The following is a 25,545-nucleotide window of genomic DNA, read 5'->3' on the forward strand; positions in this document are numbered from 1 at the left end:
TAAAAGTAATCCAAACGACTCCAGTGGTTAAATCCATATCTTCAGCAGCGATATAAGTGTGAGTGAGAAACAGATCAATATTTTAGTCTTTTACTAGAAATTCTCCTTCCTGCCCAGTAGGTGGCGATATGCTCAAATAATGTGAATCGTCAAAAACAAAAGAAGAATGTGAAAGTGGAGATTTACAATAAAAAAGGGACTTAAATATTGATCTATTTCTCACCCACGCTTATATCACTTTTGAAGAAATAGATTTAATCACTGGAGTTGATAGGATTACTTTTATGCTGCATTTATATGCTTTTTGGACATTTAAAGTTCTGGCCACCATTCACTTGCATTGTATGGACCTACAGAGCTGAAATATTCTTCTAAAAGTCTTTGTGTTCAGCAGAAGAAAAAAAGTCATACACATCTGGGATGGCCTAAAGTTGAGAAAATGATGAGAATTTTTATTTTTGGGTGAACTTTCCTTTTAAGAATATAAAATGTGCCTGTCTCTAGCATTGCAAATTGTTCAGAAATTCAAAGTAGATATAGAAGTAGCTAAAGGACCAATTAACTAAATTCTAACTATACACCTCAGCAACGATTCTGATAAGCAGTGCATTGCTCTGCATTGAGTCAAAGTTTTGAGCAAACATTTAATCAGTAATACAGATGTGTGGTTCCCACATCGCTGAGGGCACTTCACTAAGATCATCTGGTGGGTTTTAAGTAGACCTCTGTTATTACTTGTTAGTTATGTGGTCTAGTGCTACAACTAACTTTTGAAAAATAAATAAATCTATTAATTATTAGTTTGATTAATCAGACTTAAAAAAAGCCTAATTTTATTTCTAATATTCTATTGAAATTGTAAAGCAAGGGGAAGATTTTTTTTTTTTTTTAAATGTAACTACGCTATACAACAAAAGAGCACAGACTCAACAAATTATATTTGATGTTTAATTAGCCTGTTTAATTATAATGTTTGTTTGGTTTTTTTATCAATAAGTTGTTAGCAGTCCTAAATAATGTGGACCAAACTGAGCTAGAACATGTATTATGATGATGTCACTATTAGTGCCCATCTGACTTTTGTAAGAGTGAAGGAGAATATGCTAGCAGCTCACTACCATCTTCACAAAACCTTCAGCACCATAAAATGGAGGCTGTTTTTAAAAAAATTAGCCTATTTGCTAACATTGATTAGCACATGAAAGTCATTTTTGGTTGCACACTGAACAAAACACACTCTAGGGTGTGTCCGCAAGGAGCATGTGGCAACAGCCGGATCTCACCACATGTTCCTTTTTTACTTTTTCTTCATTGTGGTGGAGGCTGTTTAAGTGAAATATTTTATTTACTGAATGACCTGCTTGTTGCTAGGTAGATTTCTAGCTGATAGTCACATAAGCTCCACCATGTTACACTTTGGATCTCAGAAATGCAAAAGTGTTTCTAGCTTGGAAACTTGCCACTTTTACTCCCGTGTTTTGCTGTAGTTGACTTGGTTTCAGCAGTGCAGAGGTGTGTCCACAGGGTTTGATGACTGCCTCTGCTAGACATTATGGCTCTATTAGCTGCCCTTCCAGCGCTAAGTCCCTTCCACCCCATTGCCTGATGACTGATCGCCCGCCCCATTACAGTGGCTCTGCAGGTTAGCTCTTATCTGCTAACTCAACCTGCTGCAGGAAATCCTAAGAGGTGTATCAGTACTGAACAAGCTTAAAGCCGCTCTTAAAGGGATAGTTCACCCAAAAATAAAAGTTCGTTGTCATTTACTGTCATGTTGGTCCAAACCCTTAAGACTTTCTTTCTTCTGTAAAACACAAAAAGGAGACGTTAGGCAGGATGTTAGCCTCAGTCATCATTCACTTTATGTGCATCTTGCAGTGGTCGTCATACAATGAAAGTGAATGGCGACTGAGCCTAACTTTCTGCCTAACATCTCCTTTTGTGTTTCACAGAGGGTTTGGAACGACATTAGGCTGAGTAAGTGATGACAGAATTTTCTTTTTTGGTTCAATTATCTGTAATATCTTTTTGTCATTCCTGTAGAAACATGGCACCATTCCTAGAGTGGATGTTTCAGAGAAGAGGGTGAATTTGGTTTCTGTACCAAAGATAGACACTCTGATGTTAAAATGTGCTCCACCTCCACCCACATTAAGTTTGGCATTTTCGCACACCACTGGCAAGCCAAAAGGAAACTGCATTTTCCTGTGTAGTCTCTTTGTGTTCAGATGTTTTGAAAAAGCTTGTTTTTGTTTTTTTACATGAATGAGACTCTGGATGATCAGAGTCAGAGTGTGTATGATCAGTTAATTTAGTCTGTCTGAGTTTGTGTTGGTTTAGCTATTCAGTTTGTCACATCGTGACTTTTTTTTTTCTGAACGTATCGCACATTTGGGGTGGAGCGATTGGAAATGCATATTATTGATTCATGGAAAATTAGTACCAGTATGGTTGAAACTATTAATTGGCCAGTAATTGGTTTTGTGGTATATTTTATACCTGAATTTTGAAGCAGTATTTAATTGCATACTTGTTTTTTTAAATACGCACAGCGGATTTAAAATTCAAGACATGAGCCAAACCAACCAGCTCCGAGGTGAATTGCCACATTACAAACTTTGATTTAAAGTAAAAAAGTATTTGAAAATCAGACAAAAAGACAAAGGTACAAGGCTGTGTACTTGACGTCTTTAATGAGGGAAGGAACCACAATCCTATGAAGCAATGCGAATTACATAATAAAATTAAAAACAATGGTAAATGTAACCATTGATTTCAAGTTGTTGATTATAAGTATATAAACAATATTTTCATTTGTAAATATTAATATATTGCAAAATATTAAAATATATGCAAATATATAAGTAGTTTGAGACAGACTCTCTTGGTCAGTGGATTGTTTCCCTTCAGGATCATGGGTATTTCCACTATTAAACACAGAAAATGAATGAGAGTTTTACTTCCTGAACCAGACTGTTGAGCTCTATTATTGTGATCATCTGTCCCAATAACAGAATTGTCCGACAAAAGGTCTAACAAGCATTTAATGTATCAAAAGAAAAGATTGAGCCATGGCATTGGTAACACAATAAGTGCAATTTGAAGCTCAACAACAGAGATAGATCGACATTTCACAAGATAGTTCCTAAATGCCACAAAAATATATCCTCCAGAATTGCTACACAATTGAATGTGGACCTCTATGACCCAGTCTCAACTAAATTTATGTTATGAATTTCAAAATGTTGAAATTACGGCTGGGCTGCAGTTGTCCAAGGCCAGTGCACAAGACACATGGTATAAGAAGCCAAAACTGAACAATGTTGTGAAATAAAAATGCCTGGATGGTCATCTTTCACCTTGTTTCCTTAATCTGGGTTGGTTTCTATTTGGAGAAACCTATTAGATGTCCTTAGCAAACGTCTCTTACCTGAGTGAGATCGAGACACTGCGTAATCGCATTGGGACTAGCCCTGAGTGTCACCTGGTCTGAAGCCATTGTACAATCATGGCAGTTTATTGGCTGGTGGTGCTTAAGTGATGCCCCTAGGGAGCTACGTCACGGGCTCCATAAAAGCAATCGCATTGGTGCCAACAAGTCAGATTTTCTGCAGGAAGGCATGAGCTTTGCAGCTCGGTTTCACGTAACCGAGACGTTCCTTTTCATAGGAACTTGAGCAGCGTAATCACATTGGAAACGATATACATTCACGCCATGCGAACAGTAGCTGCCAACTGTCTACACCCGTGTGGCAAGCATTTAGGGGCGCACAAGCGAGCTAAAGTGTCTGAATAAAACAGAGAAAATTATGAGTTTACTCCTGTTCCAACAGAGGGACCCTGGGAAGCAGGAGTCAAACCCTCTAAAATCTAACAAATGTATGTGGAGAGGACCACCCTGCCGCCATACAAATGTCCTCCAAGGACGCACCTCTAGCCAAAGCCCATGAGGATGCCATGCTTCTCGTAGAATGGGCTCGTATACCCGAAGGCAAAGGTAAACCAATGAAGCAGTCTTTGCTTGGACAGTGAAACAGCCCTGTTGCAGTCACCAAGGCACACAAACAACTGCTCTGACTTACGCCACTGGCTAGTATGGTCAACATAAACTCGCAGCGCCCGAACTGGGCAAAGAATATGAAATCTTTCATGCTGCTCCGACTCAAATGGGGGAGGATAGAAAGCCTGAAAATTAATAGTCTGTGAGTGAAATGATGTAGAAACGACTGTGACAAGTCTCTTGCTCTGTCGTGAAGGAGGAAGCAGGAGCTGGGCAAACAATCCAAAGTAAATCTTTTATTTTTAATTAGAGCCCGACCGATATGGGATTTTTGAGGTCGATACGATTTTAGAGAGGGAAAATTCACCGATTACCGATATGGTGTCCGATATCGTTAATTTTTGAGCTAGAATGAAAACAGACCTTTTCTATGTGGGTTGTGCACCGATTTTTCACCAATATGACTATGCAAAGGTACTCAGAGGGCTGCTTTCTTAAACAAATATTTTTATCAAAGAATATTTGACATTATAATTATACATTGTCAACAAATTCTAGAAATGAACACTGAGAAAAAGAATAAATAAAAATACAATAAATAGCTAAATAAACATCAGTACTGTATGTTTAGTATGTAAATTGCTGACCATTAAAATAAAAAATTAAATAAATAGCTAAGTAAACATCAGTACTGTTTAGTATCAGTCAAATGCTGACCATTAAAATAAAAATAAAATAAATAGTTAAACATCAGTACTTTTAAGTATCAGTCAAATGCTGACCATTAAAATAAATAAATAAAAATACAATGAATAGCTAAATAAACATCAGTACTGTTTAGTATCAGTCAAATGCTGACCATTAAAATAAAGAATAAATTAAAATAAAATAAATAGTTAAATAAACATCAGTACTGTTTAGTATCAGTCAAATGCTGACCATTAAAATAAATAAATAAAAATACAATAAATAGCTAAATAAACATCAGTACTGTTTAGTATCAGTCAATTGCTGACCATTAAAATAAATAAATAAAAATACAATGAATAGCTAAATAAACATCAGTACTGTTTAGTATCAGTCAAATGCTGACCATTAAAATAAAGAATAAATAAAAATACAATAAATAGCTAAATAAACATCAGTACTGTTTAGTATCAGTCAAATGCTGACCATTAAAATAAAGAATAAATTAAAATAAATAGTTAAATAAACATCAGTACTGTTTAGTATCAGTCAAATGCTGACCATTAAAATAAAGAATGAATTAAAATAAATAGTTAAATAAACATCAGTACTGTTTAGTATCAGTCAAATGCTGACCATTAAAATAAAGAATAAATAAAAATAAAATAAATAGTTAAATAAACATCAGTACTGTTTAGTATCAGTCAAATGCTGACCATTAAAATAAAGAATAAATTAAAATAAAATAAATAGTTAAATAAACATCAGTACTGTTTAGTATCAGTCAAATGCTGACCATTAAAATAAAGAATAAATTAAAATAAAATAGATAGTTAAATAAACATCAGTACTGTTTAGTATCAGTCAAATGCTGACCATTAAAATAAATAAATAAAAATACAATAAATAGCTAAATAAACATCAGTACCTTTTAGTTACAGTCAATTGCTGACCATTAAAATAAAGAATAAATTAAAATTAAAATAAATAGCTAAATAAACATCAGTATTACTGTTTAGTATCAGTCAAATGCTGGCTATATTAATACTGCCGAGACAAGAGATAAACAGCGGCAGCAGTGTTACACCGTATTCTGCTATACAAGTTCAGGGGAAACGTTCAACGTTGGAAAACCAGACTTTTAAATATTACATTTTGTAAATGCAACGACTGGAATTGTTTTGTTGAAGGGGTACCAAACTGTGAATCCTGAACAAAACAGTTTGGTGAATATATGTTTACTCATTATAGAGCTCGACAATAAGGACTGCCCAATGGCCCGGGGCCAGTGTGAGAGAGATTCGGGCCAGTTGCTAGAACTGTCACTTGCCCAATCGGGCCATTGCTGCATTTATAACATTAGTGCAAGAAAACAACAAGTGAGAGAGAGCACAACAATTACACTGAGCGAACCAAGTATTTTAACCGACGAGGGAGCGCGATTCTATTTAGCTCGCAAAGATGCGCGAGCGCATAATATACTGGACGCGCCATGGCACAGTCGTGTGCAGACACCGAGCGCATTCTCCTAGCAATGTCCTCGCTCTTTTCCAAGTGTCTTAGCAGCAGGTATTATCAATGTGTAGAAAATAGAAGGGAAAAAAAACCCCCACTTAATGAGTTTCGTAGCGGGATTGCAATTCTTGTGCAACATTTTAAGTATCCCCGCATATTCCGTGTTCACAGTGCGTGAAATCCCCACATTTTTCATTTTTACATGTTGGTGAAAAGCAGTAATCCACACATTGGAACACAAAAAAAATCAACAGTTTCATTCTATAGGAGTGAAAATCCATGTCTCTCCGTGCATTCCCACTGTAGAAAAAAAAAGAGAGCAAATTTTCTCTCATTAATTCGACATGAAAAGAAGCAAAATCACTATGCTATTATTATCAGAGTTGTTTAGCTGCAGGGTGAAGATAAATATTCAAAACAGTCTGCTTCATATCATCCTCATGAAACACCAGTTACATTTCTCATTTCTGGACCGTACAGGTATTCTCAGTCTGTGTTGGTCTTCAGGTTGTCTGATTTCATGTTATATAGATTACACATTGTTAATTCACAGATTAGGCCTAATATCTTCCTAATGTTTATTACACGTCACAACTGATTTGGTAGCAAGTCTCTTCTCAGGGATTCATGTTTATTACATTCAGCCAATAATCACATCTTTAACTCAGTGATTAAATCTTTGATCCTGTGTGTGAATACACTACACGTGGCCAAAAGTTGCATGACAATATGGCTAAATGGGTGACTGAAAACCCATCATCTGCACAACAGAACTCTTCACTTAAAAACTCATGTGTAAATGGCAGGACGGCTGAGGTTAATATGATGTATTTATGAATTTATATCTGTAAAGTGCTTATATGGGATTACATAAGGCATAAATCATATATCGTATAAACCTAAGTGGAAGCCCAGAAACTGTACTTCTACCCACCCAGTTGCACACATCTTTGGGTTTTCCGTGAGTCCCGCCCATCTCAACAACCTCAGGACAGCCCTCAGATGCCGCAGTTGCCGCTGCCAATCATTACTGAAATTATGTCATCCAGATAGACAGCGGCATAAGCAGCATGCGGTCTGAGAATTCTGTCCATGTGCTGCTGAAACATAGCTGGGGCCCCGAACAAACAGAATGAAAGCATCACGAATTAGTGTAATCCAAACGGTGTGGAAAATGCCGTCTTTTCACAGGACATGGGAGTTAAGGGGATCTGCCAATATCCCTTTGTTAAATCCAGTGTCAAATAAAAGCGAGCCGCACCTAACCCATTGAGCAGCTCATCAATCCAAGGCATCGGGTATGCATCAAATTTAGACACCGCATTAACTTTTCTATAATCCACACAGAACTGGACAGAGCCGTCGCTCTTAGGAACCAAAACCACCAGGCTGGTTCAGTCACTGTGGGATTCTTCTATTATCCCCATATTCAGCATAGCCTTTAATTCTTCCTGAACCACATTTTTTTTTTGTGCTCGGGTAATCGGTAGGGACGACTACGTACCACTACCCCTGGGGTCGTCTCGATATGGTGCTCTATGAGATACGTATGACCGGGAAGAGGCAAGAACACATAGGAGAATTCTCCTTGCAACCTCTGTGATGTGGGATGATGAGAGGTGGTCTCCACAAGTGACCAGGGTGACTCGATCGGTGACTTAAGTTCACCTCCGGTCCAAGCTCCTCCCTCTCCGGAACCACCATCGCCAAAGTCATGGGGACCACCTCTCTAATTTAGAGCTCGATGTGGGGAGCAATACAAGGACTTTCTCTTGGTGTAAATTCCTGTAACCGAGTACCCCATTATACAGCCGGATTTGATGTTCTTGAACCTGGAGCAAATTCTCCTGTGTTAATTGCCCCAGTGAGTGGCGTTTTGCTCTCAGGTCAAGAATGTGTTGAATTTCGTTTTTGCTGTTTGAAGGTCTCCCGTAGGACGCTCGTACAATCATTCAAATGGGGAGAACCCCGTGGAGGCTTGTGGGACCTCTCCTACTGCAAATAATAGGGGCTCAAGCCACTTCGCTTCGAAGGGGCTTCGAGCATCCTCGTGCACGAACTTACAAATCATATTCTTCAGGGTCTGATTAAATCGTTCGACCAAGCTGTCCATTTGGGGGTGGTAAACGGTGGTCCGAATTGATTTAATCCCCAATAATTCGTACATTTTGCATAGTGTACGTGACATAAATGTAGTGTCCCGATCAGTGAGGATTTTTTTCAGAATCCCCACTCGGGAGATTATTCTGAAGAGTGCCTCCGCAACACTTCATGCTGAAATGTTGCGCAGAGGCACTGCTTCCGGATATCACGTTGCATATTCCACCAGATCCAATACAAATCGATGTCCATGTGGCGTCCGCTCTAATGGCCCGACGAGGTCCATTCCAATTCTCTTGAGGGGACCTGGATTAATGGAATGGGGCACAATGGCACTCTTGGAGTGGCCGGCGGATTCACCAGCTGACATTCACGGCATGCTGCACATCACCTGTGAACATCCCCGCGAATGCCCGGCCAATAGAAATGGGCCATTAGATGGTTCAGTTTCTTTTCCTGTCAGTCCTTACCGTTCTTCCTCTCCTGGTCTTGCTCTCCACAGAAGTTGCTCGGCCATGCCCACATCACCACAATGACCTTGGGCAAATAGCCCAAACAAGGGTTTAAGACCACTCTTAAACACCCTGGCGCAAAATCCATACATAAGTGATTGATTGACAGGGCATGCAAATCACCCACCCTTTTAAACTATGCCAAATATGCAAAAGGGACGTTTTAAGAGTCAGAAACTTATCAGCGACTGTTGCCAAGGGCTCAAACAGAGCACCCGAGAGCGCCTCTAAAACAACAGATAAATCCCATAAGGGAACACGGACGGGACGAAAAGGTCTAAGCCTGCATACCCTGTGCATAAAATGAGAGACAAGAGAATGTCTACCGACAGAGACTCCATTGATAAGCGCATGCTCAGCCGCTATAGTGACAACATAGGCTTTAAACATTGCCGGGGCAACCCGGCCCCAAAATGCTCTTGCAAAAAAATCCAGCATTGTACTGACAGGGCAGTGAACTGGATTTTCATCTCATGCTGTACACCAAGAAGCAAAAATACGCCAATTGAACATATAAAGCTTCCTAGTTGATGGAGCTCTAGCATTCAGAATGATATTAACCACAGCATTGGATAACCCATCATTCAAAAGCACCCAGTTGAGGGGCCATACCCACAACTTGCACAAGTCTGGCCGAGGGTATCAAATGCTGCCTCGAGCCTGAGACGACATGTCTGCTCTGACTGGAATCTCCCAAGGCATTTCCTCCAGGAGAGAGACCAGAGTCGATAACCATACTTGAGATGGCCAAATCGGCGCTACTAACAGAAGCTGAATCCAATCCTCCTGAACTCTCTGCAGAACTGTGTGCAGCAGACTGATAGGTTGGAACAAGTAAAGACGAGTTGTCGGCCACTGATGTGCCAACGCATCAATGCCCAACGGTGGCGGAGGCGAGAGGGAAAACCAGAGGGGACAGTGTGAAGTCTCGCTCGAAGCGAACAGGTCCACTTCCGCTCTGCCGAACCTTCTGATGTAATGTCCACTCTCCGGTCATCAAGCCCTGTATGGACAGGAAATCTGCCCACAAATGCAACCGGCCTGGGACATGCACAGCTTGTAGAGACAACACATTGTCCCGTGCCCACAGAAGAATGTGACATGTCAGTCTCAGCATGGCATGAGAACACACTCCTCCCTGGCGATTGATGTAGGGCACCACCATCCTGTTGTCCAACCAGATGAGGACATGGCTCCCCTGAATCTCCGGGAGGAAAATCTTGAACACCAGCAGCACCGTGAACATCTCCTGACAGTTTATGTGCCAGTATTGCCGCTGGCCTGTCCAAACCCCATAGGCTGGATGACCCTTGTATTGCAGCACCCCAAAAATGGAGGATTCGTCTGTCGCTATAACTTTGCGGCAACACGACAGAAGGCCTGACATCAAAAGGCAGGTCCGTTTCCATGTTAAAAGAGCTCGGTAGCACCCACGCATCACTTTGAAGGATGCAAAATTGATTCGCTTGCCCCCAAAATCAAATCTGAGAAATAGCCTTTGCTTCGGTGCAGTCTGAATATGGAAATAAACTTCCTTTCAATCTACCTGAGTAGGGGGAATCTCCTCTATTGACCCTTTTTCTAAGAGAGAGTGAATTTCTCGAATCAAAAACGGGGCTTCCCGAACAGAAATGTCTGTCGGAACAACCCCATTGAACACCGGTGGAGCCCACCTGAATTTAATTACATAACCATGCTTTATCATTCGAAGTACCCAGCTCGAAATGCTCTATAGCTGCTGCCAAGCTGACAGACGGACAGACAGAGGGATTAATGCATGGCTGTTGCCTGCAGCGCAAACTGTAACCACTAGATGGCGCACTTGGCTTACTTTTGGTGACTGCCTCAGAACCAGCGGAGCCTTCGCTCCTACAATACTGTGGTTGGTTGAAGGGAATTTGATAATGCTTTTGCCTTTATTGTATTTAGACACAAATATTGGGAAATTAATCTACAGCTTGCAAGCTAAGTAGAGAGCCTCAACAAAACCTCTACAGCCTATGGCATGGAGATCAGTGCAGAGAAGACCAAGTTGATGACCAACAACACCAAGGGATTCAGTTCTGACATCAGGGTCAATGGTACGAAGCTGGAAATAGTCCACAGCTTTAAGTATTTGGGGGCACTTGTAACAGATGAAGGATCGAAGCCTGAAGTACTTTCCAGGATAGCAAAGACAACAGCAGCGCTGACAAAATTGAAGCCCATCTGGAGTGACAAGAACATTGCACTCAGCTCAAAGATCAGACTGATGCACTCACTAGTGATCTCCATATTCCTCTATGCCTGTGAATCATGAACCATAACAGCTGACTTAGAGAAAAAGATTAAGGCCACAGAGATGAGATGCTTCCGAAAGATCCTTGGCGTCTCATACAAAGATCATGTCACCAATGAAGAGATACGGCAAAGGATCAGACAAGCCATTGGACCTCATGAGGACCTCCTGACCACTGTGAAAAAATGCAAACTGCAGTGGTACGGGCATGTCTCAAGATCATCAGGACTTTCCAAGACAATCCTGCAAGGCACCATACAAGGGAAAAGAGAGGCAGGCAGAGAAAGAGGTGGGAAGACAACATCTGAGAGTGGACAGGCTTGACATTGAGCGACTCCCTGAGAAAGACAGAGAATCGAGAGGAATGGAGGAAGCTGGTTGTTTGGTTTTGTGTGGTGCCCCAATGGTCTACCAGACTAAGGGACTGAACTGATCTACAGCTGGGACACTGACTGAATAAATCTTTTCCCTGATATTTGAACAGGGAAAAGTGTATGAACATTGTGGGGGAATGTTTATTTGAGAACTGGTTCACCACAACGTCCCCAGCATGGGGGACAACGTGTGGTGCTTATGTTCACTTTGTGTTTTTGTGTACCCTTGTGCCTGATGAACATCGAATTCTGTTATGCATGTCTTGAAACATTTGGCCATGGAGACAGAGGCTGAATTTGGGAAGCGTTTAAAAAAAAAATTCCGATACCAACTGAAGGGCAAAACAGGAGAGAAACGGATACGTTTATATAAATATTCAATGCTCATTCGCCAGCGTAAATTACGGGGGAAACTGAGCTAAATTGGTGTACTGAAAAGTGGGTTAAACACTAAACCGATCCCAGCATATAATGGGGGAACAACGTATAGTACCCAGATAGCGCAAAACACCCTCGTGAACAAAAGCATCGCCTTGACGAACTCATTCCCCAGCGTGAGCCATGGGGAAAAAACACTAGGGAAATTCCAATTGGAGCCGATATTAGCTCAAAGTCATTCCTTAACATGATGCGCTTGGTTGGACTGCAAAACCATCGTGTGTAGATCCAACAGATGACTGAAAGAGCGACATCCATGCCGCCACTGAAAAATTGAGCAGAGATGGCAGTGCGCATTTCTTGTCTCACCAGAATGCCTGCGTGGTCCACGAACAGGTGAAAGATAAAATAAATTTTTTTTTTTTTAATTAATTAATTTTCTTTATTTATCACACATTATACATTTGCACATATACGGTGAAATTCTTCTTTTTCACATATCCCAGCTAGGCTGGGGTCAGAGTGCAGGGTCAGGTTCTGTTATGCATGTTTCTGTTCTGTTCTGTTATGCATGTTTCAAGACATGCATAACAGAAAATTAAAATGCCTCGCATCTCCTTATAGAATCCCTAAAGAATAATGGCACTGACGAAGCACTCCACGAGTTGGTTCGCCATTACTCCATTGGGGAATATTCTCTTATTCCAGCCCCCTCGTTCTGCGGCCGGGCTCACCAGCCCATGCATTATCCCCTCCACCGCGAGCAGTTCGCTTTGAATGGGAAGGGGAGAGAGGCCGAAGCTGCTCCTCCATTGCCTTATTCATGTGCATTCTTGCAGAACGACACAGAAAAAGACAATAGGGACAAAGAGGCCAATTTGTTGCTTACCTTCCAACAACTAATTGTCTCATACAGTGTTTTTTAATGGTAATGGCGCAGTGTAACACTTTCGCACGCTTTGTTCGTCAGAAAATGGCCGCCGAGCTAGGCCTCGGAGCATGTCTTAAGAGGCTCATGCTTTCGCTCAGGGGGAGGGCGACAAACACGAGGAAGAACCAGATGTCCATTGCACTCCAAACTTCTCAGACACAAAGCCAAAATCCCAAATGGCTCCCACACACGGAGCTCCAAATCTGGAGACCATGGAACTGGAACAAGTGGAGATAATGCCTCGTGGTGAGAAATTGCGAGCCTCGAAAATCACAGCTGTCCCAGTCGGACCCTTGTATTGTTTGGGGAAAAACAAATTGATCTGAAATCTACGCTTTATAAACAAAGTCCTTACGTGTTCGCCACTCAAAAGGGAGGATTAATAGTCCTCGCTTCGACGTGAGTTGTTGGAACAAACACAGGCTTAGATAAAATCGTGCACTGAAGAACAGAAATCTGACTCGTTGGCGCCGAAGCAAGCGCTTTTATGGAGTCTGTGATGTAGCTCCCTAGGGACGTCGTTTAAGCTCCACCAGCCAATAAATTGGTGTAAAAGTGCAAGGGCTTCATACCATGTGACACTCAGGGCGTGTCCCATTGTGATTACGCAGCTCGAGTTCCCACGAAAGGGAACACTATTCCTTTACAGTGCTCCCATACACATCTATAAACAAATTTATGAATGCTTTCACTAGGACAGAGATGAAGTCAAATGCCTTCCATGGCCACAGATCATTGCACTTATGTGGACAGCTTTGAACTGAGGATTGTAGAGTAAACTCCATCATATAAAGGACAGGGCATTTTTCAATTTGAAGAATGGTGCAATTTCCCACTACACAAAATTTAGGAGTTGTATGACAGAATTCCAGAATGATTGAAGCTTTTCTGAAGGACTTACTCTTTATCTGGATTTTTTATTACAGATATTAATACATTGTTAAATCCAGTAGCAGTAGCTGTGCCAGACGCACACACTCTCTCCCTGTCTCCCTCCCTCTTCTCTTTACTAGCTGAGAGATGGCCTGCATAGAGGCTGTAAGCAGGTGGCTACTGATGGAAAAATTGCACATTTGTTGCAGCAAGTCAAGTGTGACTGTCTGGGGACCACCTGTCAAATGTAATTTGGTCTTCTCAGACAGATTGGAGGCCAAAATGGAATGGCTTCGAGACGCTAATGCGATATGCTGTGTTGGTGAGGTCACTCTTCGCTGCGTACACCTGCTCATGACACAGGATCCGCCACTATGTTCCCTGTCCTAGCCCAGTACAAGTCACTTTCTCAAAAGTCTGACTCTAGGCAACTGATCCAATAACTGACACTGATTTGTTGGGGTTACATACTGTTTGGAGCCCTAGATTCACTAAAATGTTGAGCCACTATTGCACCTGTCTTTTACCCTGTTTCATAAGGCTGAAACATAGTCTATGCAAGTACGTAAACGTAGACTCTTCTTGCTACGCAAACTCGTTTTCTTGCATAGTTTCATTTCAAAATGTGCCAGACTGCAACTCATTACACAACACAAGTATGCGCTGCATTATCAATGTTGCCACAATGGGCACTTTAGCGAGATTAGTGTGAACTGTCCACTTCTACAATAAGCTTTCTCTTTTAAGTCAAGTACTGTCATGGCGGGCAAAATTTTAAAGAGAATATTGTTGTGCAAGTAAGGGAGAGTCAATATATTCATAGTAACTTACCAGAATAACACGGTTAAATGGCACAGACTTTTGAAGGTAACTCTGTCCCCTTGAATACTGATGCTTGTTACTAGTAACACAAGAATGCACGTTAAGTATGTTCAACCAGACCATGCATTGGCAATGCAGTGGCCAAGCGCTCGCATTTGCATTTACGTACTTGGGTAGAGTATTTTGGCCTTTATTCACTAACAGTCTGCAATACAGTTTAACCAGGTGCGATATATTTAAATTAAGTCATTGAGTGCATTTACATGCCACCAATACCCTGATAAATACAAAAAAATCAGCTTATTCAGAAAATCAGAAAACACAAGAAAGCCGTGTTGGCATGAGATTTGAAATATCGGCTGCTTTTGACATAAAAACGTAAACAGGCATGTGCACAACACTTGCGCATATTGGATAAGCTGGTAAGAGGGCCAATGGATGTGTTTACATGCAACGCGAAATTGGGGTAATAGGCAAAAATCAACTGGATTTAGCTTAAACTGTTTATGACCTTATACTGATAAAGGAAAATTGTTTAAAGTGTTTCCATGACCACACATGTTGTCAGCTTATTAAGCATAATCGGTGCATGATTGTGCATGGTCAGATAAAGACTTGTTTCAATTTAAATTAATTTGTTTATAGTTTGCAATTCACAGAACTCAGCGCTATTTACTTATCACAATTAGCTTTGCATGCAATTACCGCACAGAGAAAGCAACCGAAAATAGTTACTTGTCTACAGTTTCTTATTATCATGGCAGCAGTAATTCATTCAATGATGGAGAACAGCATTATAACTGCACACACAATATATCCAGATGCGCAATGTGGTTTGGAAAGCCTGAAGTCACAAATTGCTCTTTGAGGCTATGCCTAAGGGTTAAGATTAGAAAACAAATGCTAATTTTGTCAAATATTTCTCATTTTGTGACAGTTGCTGGATTTTGGGTTGTTTTCAGTATAATAATTAGTTTATCTCAGAATATCAGAGCACCTCGGTATGTCAACAGTTGAGATGTTGGAAGCAGTTTCCATGAGATTGTGTGTGTGTGTGTAACACATGGACTGTGTCTGCCAGTGACTGGCAGGCAGTTACAAGTCATTAGCTAAAGCCTGGAGCACGAGCTGTTTCTGTAGAAGCTTATAGGCTGCTTGCAACTCTATGGAGGCACTTCACAATAACTTCATCCACTGCGCTAGGGAAACAACACTGCAATTTAGCCCCTGCTAAAGTGCATCCCACTGCCTCCATTATAGTACAGAAGAAGAAATTGTGAAAAGTGGGATAGTATGCTGGCTTTTAATGGAGAAACATGGGAGAAAAATTGACAGCTTGATGACTGTTATTTCCATGCTAGTTTTGCTCTCTGTGCTGTTTAGCGAAGTGTGTGGACGCTATTGGAATAATAGGCTCTTGGAGTGTTTAAGTTAATCTCCTTGCATTTTCCTTACTGCTGTGTCAGTAGTCTTAACATTCTGTCTTAACATTATCTTATTACCACAGAAGTTACTTTCCAAATGTTCTGCCTGTCAGTCAAACCACACATGGAGCAGCCTGCATAAAACTAGAGTGTAAATCTGACTTCCGCTTCACAGTTACAGTTTTGAGGAAAAGGGTTATGATGCCCTTGTGCATTTGTAGATTTCTGCATATTTGGATTAGAGGTCGACCAATAGTGGAAAAGGCCGAAAACTTTAATCGTCCTATTGTTTTTTTTTTATTATTGTTTTTTGATTTATAGAATGATTAAACATTTCTTAGTCTTTCCTTACTATGGCAGGCACAGAAATTGAGGCTACAAAAGTCCAAAATGAATAAAATCCCAAAACAAGTTTTGTGTGCATCCAAAATCCCAATAATAATCAGAAAAATTCAGATTTGGTGCATAACGCTGGACTTCTAACTATAAACAAACCCGAAATACACTGGGGATTTGGCTCCGTTACATATGCTATATATGTAAGTATTTACCGAATTAAGCTTTTAATAGTTGTAGTTGAGGAGAGGTGTGCTTTTACTTTTCTAAGCAATCAGATTTAGGATTTTCACCTGCAACGATAAAACAAGTTTTGCACAGGCAAGCACCACTCGCTTTGTCCTCAGAAAACGTGAAAATCTATTTGTTAATGATCACCTTTAATTTTTTATTTAACTAACAACACACTCAACATTTGTATAGTGTCTTATCTTCTTTGAACATAAGTGTTCACAATCAAGGTAACTGAAAGAATTTTAATTTATAATTCAGAAAAACCCATGGGTTAGCCTTGCAAAACCGCAAAATCTTTGTGATTATGAGGAACAGATGCAGATACTATTTTGTTTTTATGTTAATTAATTTCACATGGAAAGGGATTTTCTAACTTGATAATAGTAATTACAGTAAGCTTTTTATTACAGCATGGTTGTGTTTGAATTGTGCGCACCTTACATATCATATGAGATTAATGTTTTCAACATTTGTAACTCCAGTTTCTCTTTCCTGAATATTAAATAACATTTTGATTGTTCGACTAACAAATTAAGTACAATTCTAACTGTAAACCAGAGCAGGATACGTTTAAGGGAATATTCCGGGTTCAGTACAAGTTAAGCTCAATCGACAGCATTTGTGGCATAATGTTGTTTACCATAAAAATATATTTCGATTTGTCCCTCCTTTTCTTTAAAAGAAAACTGCCTCACTGTAACCTTGATTTTGCTTTTGTTAAAAAAAAAAAAAAAAGGATGGATGATTCTTAATTAATTTGTATTAATCAACATTATGCCACAAAAGCTGTTGCTTTTTGAGCTTAACTTGGAATATTCTTTAAGATACAACCTCAGAGTACCTAGAGTAGGGTTCTTATTTTGGGCACCAACCAGAAGTTGGCCATGGTTGCAAATGGGGGGAAAAAATCAATCCACCAGTGTTAGCGGTGTCGGTAATCAGAATTGGACTTTGGTTCCAGTCCAATTCTGCTTCATTTTCAGTACACTGCTCACAAAGCACTAGACAAGAGGATTTTTTTGTTTTTGTTTTCTCCAATTTAGCTCCTCTGTAAATAAAAGCTATGCAACTTGGTTGCCATGACTACAGCAAGTTGCAAGCATCTGTGCCGACTTGTTAATTGCTGCAACTGCCTTGCTCCTAAACCAAGGCAGTTTATTACGTAGCAATTCACTTTCTTCCTACACAACATCCACACTCCTTAGTAACCATATCCAGATACATTTTGGATATGAAGAGCATGTTAAAGATTCTGTAAGCAATTTTTAATGGAATGGCAGTCAGAAAATGTACTGGATAGATATAACTGAATTAGGTGTTGTGAAATATCAAACCTGCTTCTGTGAAAGCCCTGGGCTCCATAAAATAATAATAATAATTGCCATGTTTAGATTCTGTGTCTTCACAGGGAAGTCCATATTTGAAGCAGGAAGCTGGGAACATAGTTGTACCTAACTGTAAAGGGGGCATTCAGGTATATAAAATGTATAAGTCTTTTCTGCAGGAGAAAACATTGCTCTTTCACTCAGAGTTCAATCTGTGTAGCTCTCACTATCTAGTAATGCCAGGAGGATTTCAGCATACTGGAGTGTAATGTATTCATTCAAGATGAAAAATTAAGTCTTCCCTTGAGTTACTGTCCTTGATGATATATTTGACATTAATTCTAAGTATTCTTTTCTTTTTAACCAATGATTTTGCCTAATTTAGCAAGACACTCATAAGTCTATGGCCTTACAACATCTCTGGCCTGTTTTCTTCATTTAAATGCAAGCACACTGCTGCCACTTTTAGGTCTGGAATGGCATTGCTCAAGAAGAAATATGTGTGAAATGTGCTTCTGATTAACTTAACATTTATTAGCATTGTTAATCTCTGCACAGACAAAGTTAATGTCATCTGAGTTGCTTTCTGAAAGGAGTTAATAATAAGCAGACACTTTTGAATGGCCTCTATGGAGAGAAAAAGGCCTAAATCGCTTTTGTGCCTTTATCTTATCTGTTCTGAGGTTGGTTTTACAACCTTATCTGTCCTGAAAAGGCATACAAGCATTACAAGTTAAAAAAAATTATCCTGTTTGCATTTTTGAATTCATTCACAATGTGTGATTTCAATAACTTGGCTTGAGATCCCAAGATCAGACTTGAGTTCTTTATGTGGAATGAAACTGTAAAAATAGGCCTTTATAAGATTTTTGCCCTTTAAAAAAAGTGTATGTGTGTGTTTAATCTGAGATTTACACAGCTGTCTCTTTAAAAAGATATGAGGATATGAGACAGGTTCTATCAGTTGAGCAGCACTGTTATGCCTCAAAGGGGGATTATCCCATTGGCAAGTCTCTCTCTCTGTCTGAGCTATCTTTGGAGTTTCCTTGCTCTCTCTCACAGTAAGATGAAAGCCATACACTTCTGACATTTTCTGGATTTCACAGCATTACAGAATAAGGCCCTTGCATTTCAGATTGCCCTCATTTATGCTCAGTCTTAAGTATGCTGAGACTTCGGGATGCATCTCACGCTGTGACAACAATTTAATTGTCTCCTTTTAAAGCTCTGTTTCCTGTACCGTGAGAATAGTAGTGTAATGTACTGCAGACACTTTGTTTTAGAAGAGACTACTGGAACACGGCCACTCAAACATGAGTTTTCAAAACTTTCTCTTTGACACGCATTATAATACTATTTTCAGCTGAGACAAGGACCATTTGTCTTGTCAAGGTCAGTTATCACTCTTGACCTTCTCTTCTGGCAGGTGCTTTAAGGGAAGCACTTGGCTTTGGAAAATGAATGAGAGTAATTTCTGGAGCTGACGGCTTGCTCAGGCCGCAAGCAATGTTTCTACTCTGTGCTCAGATGGTGGTGGTAAATTCCCTGTCCCAAAGGAATTTTTATAGGCCGTTTTGTACCTTTGCCGCTACCTGGAGCACCTGGTTTTACGTCAGACCCCTCCTCTACTTCCTCTAGGTCCATATGTGCAAGTCTGCAGGCCTTGAGCCACTGTGACCGAGATTCAGGGGGCTTTCATACTGGGCACGTTTGCTGCAGTCCAATTCAGAGTGTGATTGTTCCCGGTGCCCCCTGCAGCGTTGGTCTGGTTTCACACTCACATGATTCTATTGGACCCCGGTCCATTTGCGTTCATCTTGCGTCATCACAAACGCGCATGGTGAACACAACGCGACTCATCATACTTTTTGTTTTTTTGTTATTTTGGTGTCATTATGCACAGCAGAGTAAACGACAACTGCGTATATGTGCGCTTCATGGCGTAACTCATTAGATATCATGGGGAAGGCGGCTTGCGTTTTTTGAGTAGACAGTTGATTGCAAGGAATTCATTTGCATCTTTGTTTACACTGCATGCTTACTCACGCCCATGTCCAAGGTGAAGTTATTGCCACTGTCATCTCCTATTATTCCCTATATTTATAACCTATAATAGTATTTATATATAGTATTTATAAGGTGTATAGACAGACAGACAGTATTTATAGTGTTGATTGTACTTGTATGTCACTGTGGTGTCATTACTTTTTTGGGACTTTCAGGAATGTGTGGATCCTCGTGTGTTGTCAAAACTAATGATGTCGTCATCAGCTAAATGCATGCGCAGGTTACTTTACTTCCCGAACGAGTGCGCACCTGTGTCCGAGTTGCTTTCACATTTATGCGAATCGCGCTACAGTTCCATTGCATCCGAACTCAGACCACCTCCTACAGGTAGTCTCGGGTTCGGTACCGCGGTGCGCTCCCCGGTCCGCATGAGAGCTTTTACATTTTCAACTTTTCATGCGAACTGTGCTCTGTTTCGAACTAAACTGCCAGTGTGAAAGCACCCTTAAACTCGACATGAAATCAAAATTGACCCTATTTACCTTCTGGAATGCTTGATGAGCACAGTTTTCGGTCTTATGTTTCGATTTTTCTATTAAACCTGAAGTGTGGGTGGGGCATATCGAAGGGCTTGTCTATTTTTTTTTAAATAGCCATCTGACTTTAGTTAAATGAACGAGTGTGTCCCTCCCCCTGCTATTGACCAGCAAGTAGCAAATCTTGGCTACTTGCTGGTTGGTTGCAGCAGGAGGGACAATCTCATTCCAGAGAGCATTTGATTGGACAAAAATCTTTGTTGTACAAGATGAGTCATTATTTTTGGTCTGATTTACCCTAAGAAGAAAGACTGTAAATTTTAAATGTGTACAGTACTGTGTAAACGTTTTAGGCACTTGTGAAAAACATTCAAAGTCCAGTAAACAGAAAGAGCTAAATCAATATTTGGTGTGAAACACCAATTCTCCTACTTACACCTGGACACAGTTTTTCTTGGTTGTTGACAGATGGGATGTTCCAAGCTTCTTTTTCGAATTCACCACAATTCTTTTATTTATTTAGGCCATCTCAATTACTTCTGTCTCTTCATGCAGTCCCAGACTGACTCAGTGCTCTGTGGGGGCCATGACATGTGTTGCAGGGCTCCCTGTTCTTCTATTCTGTTTGCAAAAGTAATGTTTGGGAGTATAAAATGTATATTTCCTATTGACACACTAAAGTAGCAGATATAAATAACCATCTTAAGACAAATGTTTTTATGAAGCATCTTATGTGCCTAAGACTTTTGCACAGTACTGTATATCTGCTAAAAGTGAATCTTGCCAATATTTAGGAATAGGGCTGCAACTAATGATTATTTTGATAATCGATTAATCTAACGATTATTAGAACAATTATTCGACTATTTGGCGATTATTGCAACGATTAATCATTAGCTCTTAACCGATTATTCAGCTTGTGCCCCAACTTAAAAGGTTGTTTTAGTTTAGTTTATTGTTTATAGTAATTCCAAAACATGGGCTACATGAAAGGAATGAAACTAAGTACTGAGTTCCCGGTAAAACAGCAAAGTATAAAAACACTAAAATATCAAATTAAGCAGAGCAGAGATAAGTACTATAAATAAACAATACAAAATACAACCATAGAATCTCAAAATTAAGCAAAGAGTAATCTCAAAACAACAGCAAAGGATAAAAACACACAAATCTAAACTAAGCAGAGCAGTGCAATAAAGTGCAATGACAATAAAACAATACAACTGTAGAATCTCAAATTAGCAATGGTAAAAACAGTGCAAATGAGTAGTATGAATAAATATGAATATAATTATGGATATAAATACTCAAATGCTACTGCACATAAGAGACCATAATCTATGAGTATTATTGCACATGAAGGAGTCTTTGGTGTATGAATGTTATTGCACATTAAACAAAGTTTTTGAATCTGACAGCTTCTGGAAAGAAGCTGTTTCTGAGCCTGGTTGTTCTTGCCCTAAAGCTGTGCAGCCTTACCTGAGGGCAAGAGTGTAAACAGTCCATGAGCAGGGTGGAAAGAGTCTTTCATGATACGGTCAGCCCTGTTCCTACATCTGCTGGTGTAAATGTTCTCAATAGTTGGAAATCTGCATCCAGTGATCCTCTGTGCAGACTTAACTACACGCTGCAGAGCCTTCCTGTCAGCAGCAGAGCAGTTTCCATACCACACTGTGACACATGATGTAAGGATGCTCTCCACTACGCACCTGTAGAAGGATGTGAGGACTGTGGTACCTAGGCCAGCCTGCTTGAGCCTCCTCAGGAAATACAGTCGTTGATGGGCCTTCTTTATTAAGCTAACAGAGTTAATGTGCCAGGTGAGGTCGTTATTAATGTGTATCCCCAGGTATTTGAAGTTGGGGACGACCTCGACAGCTGTTCCTCCCATGTAAGGAGGGGCAGGAAGTCTCCTAGTGACTTTCCTGAAATCCACAATCATTTCCTTTGTTTTCACATTGATGAATAAGTTGTTGGCTCTGCACCAAGCCTCTAGTTGTTCCACCCCTAGCCTGTACTCTGTCTCATCATTGCAGGATATTAGTCCTATCACTGCTGTATCATTCACAAACTTAACAATGTGGGTGCTCGGGAATGTAGCTGAGCAGTCGTAGGTCAGCAGAGAATACAGCAGGAGGCTCAGGACACATCCCTGAGGAGAGCCAGTGTTGAGGGTGATGGGAGAGGAAGTGACATCGTGGATTCTGACAGTCTGTCTCCTATTTGTTAAGTCCAGTACCCAGTTACATAATGATGCACTCAGCCCAAGTGTCTCTAGCTTGTGTATCAATGTTTGAGGTATGATTGTATTAAAAGCAGAGCTAAAATCTAGGAAGAGCAGTCTAACGTAAGAGTCCCTGCTCTCCAAGTGGGTGAAGGTCAGATGTACAACATATGAGATGGCATCTGCAGTTGATCTATTCCTCCTATATGCATACTGATGGAGGTCGATGCTAGCGTCAATTTTACTTTTTATATAGTCCATGATCAGCCTCTCAAAGCACTTCATGACTCTCGGTGTTAGTGCTATAGGGCGATAGTCATTAAGATCTGACACTGCTGTGGTCTTTGGAACAGGGATGATGATGGCACTTTTGCTTGGGAGAGTGAGATATTAAAGATGTCAGTCAATACCTCTACAAGCTGGTGTGCACAGTCTTTCAGGACCCGGCCTGAGATGTTATCCGGACCTACAGCCTTGTTGGGCTTGATTTTCAGGAGGGACCTCCTGACATCCTCTGTGGTTACACTAGGGGACTGCTCACCTGGTGTTTGGGTGAGTCTGGTGCTTGGAGAAGTGTTGAGGGCTTCAAATCAAGCATAAAAGATGTTGAGAGCATCTGGAAGAGACTGGTCCCTGGGGCATTCAGTGTCTCTTTTGTTGTAGTCTATGATGGTCTTGATGCCCACCCACATGCTCCGGGGGTCATTGTTGGAGAAGTGACCCTGTATTTTTAGAGCGTATGCAGCTTTGGCTCTTTTTATGCCCACAGTCAATTTCCTTCTTGCTGCTCTTAGCGCAACTACATCACTAGACCTGAACGCAGAGTTCCAGGCTCTAAGAAGAGATCTGACCTCAGCATTCAGCAGGGTTTCTGATTAGGGTGGATAGTTATTGTTCTGGTGGAGGTAACATCACCCACACACTTACTAATGTAGCTGGTTACAGTTGATGCATATTCCTCCAGATCCACCTCTTTAGCGTATGTTGCTGCTTCCCTGAAAATCTGCTGGTCGGTGCAAGCAAAGCATTCCTGAAGTACAGAGCTAGTGTCATTAGGCCACACAGTGATTGTCTTTTGTGTTGGTTTCATTGTTTTCAGCACAGCAAGCAAGATGGAAATGTGATCAGAGAGTCCGAGGTGGGGGCGTGGGACTGCTCTGTATGCTCCGCGTCTGTTTGTGTAAACACGGTTGAGATTGTTGTTTCCCCGTGTGGCAATGGTGACATGCTGGTAAAACCTGTGTGTAATGTTCATTAAGTTGATGTGATTAAAGTCTCCCTCAATCATGTAAAATGTCTCAGGGTGTTTATTTTGGAGAGAGCAGATGCTGACATGTAGCTCATCGAGCGCCTCGCAAGCTTTAGCGCTCGGAGGGATGTAAACAGCTACAATATTCACAGCGGTGAACTCCCTCCCGTGTTAGTATGGTAACAATCAAATATTCAACTACTTCAGAGCAGTGGCTGCTAATGATGGAACAGTTTGTACACCAACCTTTGTTGATAAATATACAAAGTCCTCCTCCCAGAGTTTTCCCAAACAGATAGTTCCGGTCGGCTCGGAAGAATAGCATGTCACTAATTTGAAAAGCTAAGAGCATGTTACTCTTCAGTCACGTTTCAGTCAATAAAAGTACACAGCAGTTTCTCATCTCCTGGTGTACACTCATACGCAGCCGTAATAAGTCCAATTTGTTGTCCAGTGCACGAACATTGGCTAGAAAGAGTGATGGAATCACTGGTCTGTTGTGGTTAGCCTTTAGCTTGGCTAGTAGGCCGGCTCGCTTGCCCCTCTTCTGCTTCTGTGTACACCGCTTCCTCTTGCCTCTGAGCCGCTGTGTGTTGCTCCGCCATGCTGCTGACCTCAGTAGCCTCATCCTGCCTAGATTTGAGATTCGGTGGTAATTTCGCTTCTGTCCCATAGTTAATTTCTTGTAATTCAGATGAGCTATAACTTGTAACCTAACTCTCACTTACACTTATTCCCACACTCACTCTATCAAGAATGGAAAAGCCAGGGGTTGAACTGAGAGCTCGAGAAGCCGCTGCACTGACACGTGCCACCATGTTGCCGCCATGCATATTTATTCAGGCCAGTCTGGTTGTTTCCATGCTTACTAACAATAAAGAGGACAAAATCATCTTAAAAATACCTCTAAATGACATTCACTGAATTAAAGGGAAAAAAATACTTTAAGTTTAATTCAGTAAAGAAATTCACTGCAAAAAAAAAAAAAAAAAAATCCTATTGTTATCAAGTGTTTTTGTCTTGTTTTCCCATTTAAAATTGTCTTAAAATCCTTAAAACAAGATACATTTACTTGAGAAGCAACATATAAGATATTTAAACTAGGGATGCACCGATCCGATACCTGGATCGGTATGGGCTCCGATACTGAAGCTTTTAGAAGGATCGGTTATCGGTCCGACGAGCCCGATCCAAATCCGATACTGTGTGTTAGTCATGTTCGTTACTGTCAAGCTCAAAAAAATGACATAAAAGAACCATTAAAACATCATTACAGTAGTTCATATGACTCTTGCATTTTATTCAAAGCCACTTGAAGACGTGCGATAGCTCTGTGAATCACAAAAGGCTGTGTTTAATAAGTAAATATATAAAATGCACACGCAGCTCCAGCGCGTCAGTGAATGGCGCTGCTCTGTTTACACACGCACCCGTGGCTATTTTTAGCCTTCACGCGGTGCGCAATATTTGAGTACTGCTCACGAACAACATCTCAGATGTAGATGCTCAAAAGTTCGGTTCACTTATAATATGCATTTAGAATGGCACTGGAGGTGCTTTTTTTAAAAGAAAATTTTAACCAGAATTTGAATAAGAAGCGAATTAAACTAATGTGAACTTGCCTACAAACAGACACACTTACAGGACTTCCTGGAGAGTTCAGAATGTCAAAATAAAAGAGTGAGGGTTTAAAAGTTAAAGGTGCATGATTGAGATATGCTACTATTATAATATATTATT

The 25,545-nt window shown here is 40.5% G+C and overlaps 1 protein-coding gene across 1 annotated transcript in view; it reads left to right on the forward strand.

The window, feature by feature from the left end:
• dap (death-associated protein) overlaps nt 1-25,545 on the forward strand; it is a 44,220-nt gene that overhangs the window by 1,479 nt on the left and 17,196 nt on the right. The gene's annotated exons all lie outside the window — the stretch shown is intronic.

This window comes from Myxocyprinus asiaticus, chromosome 41 (genome assembly GCF_019703515.2).
Source record: "Myxocyprinus asiaticus isolate MX2 ecotype Aquarium Trade chromosome 41, UBuf_Myxa_2, whole genome shotgun sequence".
Taxonomy (NCBI): domain Eukaryota; kingdom Metazoa; phylum Chordata; class Actinopteri; order Cypriniformes; family Catostomidae; genus Myxocyprinus; species Myxocyprinus asiaticus.